At 58.2% G+C, this 902-nt stretch overlaps 1 protein-coding gene across 1 annotated transcript in view; it reads left to right on the top strand.

Annotated features, from left to right (window-relative positions):
* PTPRS (protein tyrosine phosphatase receptor type S) overlaps positions 1 to 902 on the top strand; it is a 124314-nt gene that overhangs the window by 15995 nt on the left and 107417 nt on the right. The window lies entirely within an intron of this gene.

The raw sequence follows: 902 nt of genomic DNA, 5'->3' as shown, positions 1-902 counted from the left end.
GCGTAAATCCCTCTACAGGCGGTGGTTACTATGTTGCAGCGTAAATCCCTCTACAGGCGGTGGTTACTATGTTGCAGCGTAAATCCCTCTACAGGCGGTGGTTACTATGTTGCAGCATAACTCCCTCTACAGGCGGTGGTTACTATGTTGCAGCGTAAATCCCTCTACAGGCGGTGGTTACTATGTTGCAGTGTAAATCCCTCTATAGGCGGCGGTTACTATGTTGCAGTGTAAATCCCTTTCCCTGCGCTCGACCTGGGCTCTCCATTTCTCTGGCCCTGAGGTCTTTCTTCTAGTGATCGGCCCTCACCGATGATGTGGCCTCGTGGGGGCAGAGTTGTATTTTGGGGCCGTGAGAGTGGCTTGGACTAAGATCGAGAGGAGCGGGTTGGGGGAGGGACACCCGCTTTGGGAGGCACCAAAGGCTGCACTGATTTTACCCCCAACGGAAAACAACGTGAGCCCGGACCGGGCTCCTGGGCGGCTCTGGGTAGTCTGAGCAAGCACCTCGTGGGGTCTGTGCCCCAGTCTCCCCATGTGACGGCCCTCCCCCTCCACCCTGCTGGGAGCATTCCAGTGGTCTGGCACATGCACACAGTGGACACTCAATAAAACCTGCCCTAGTGCGAATCAGCAGGAGCTCCCACGCACGCTGCAACCCACGCCTGCAGCCCCGCCCAGAGCGGAGGCCTCCCTCCTGGCCCTGATCCCTGATGTCTCCTGTGAGCTGGGAGGCCAGAGCCCCAGGTTCGAATCCTGGCTCCAACTCCGGTCCCAGGGGCACTCGGCATTTCTGCTCAGTGCCTCACTTGGTTTCCCCGTATCAGATCAGGCTACTGCCTACTGGGTCGTTTCTGGCCCAGCATCCTCTAGACCAGTGGTTCTCCACCTTCCTAAGGCTG

This window comes from Echinops telfairi, unplaced genomic scaffold (assembly GCF_000313985.2).
Source record: "Echinops telfairi isolate 266 unplaced genomic scaffold, ASM31398v2 ScPeMD7_7459;HRSCAF=8497, whole genome shotgun sequence".
NCBI lineage: Eukaryota > Metazoa > Chordata > Mammalia > Afrosoricida > Tenrecidae > Echinops > Echinops telfairi.
Note: the sequence above shows the minus strand (reverse complement) of the source record. Positions and strands in the feature narration are given on the sequence as shown.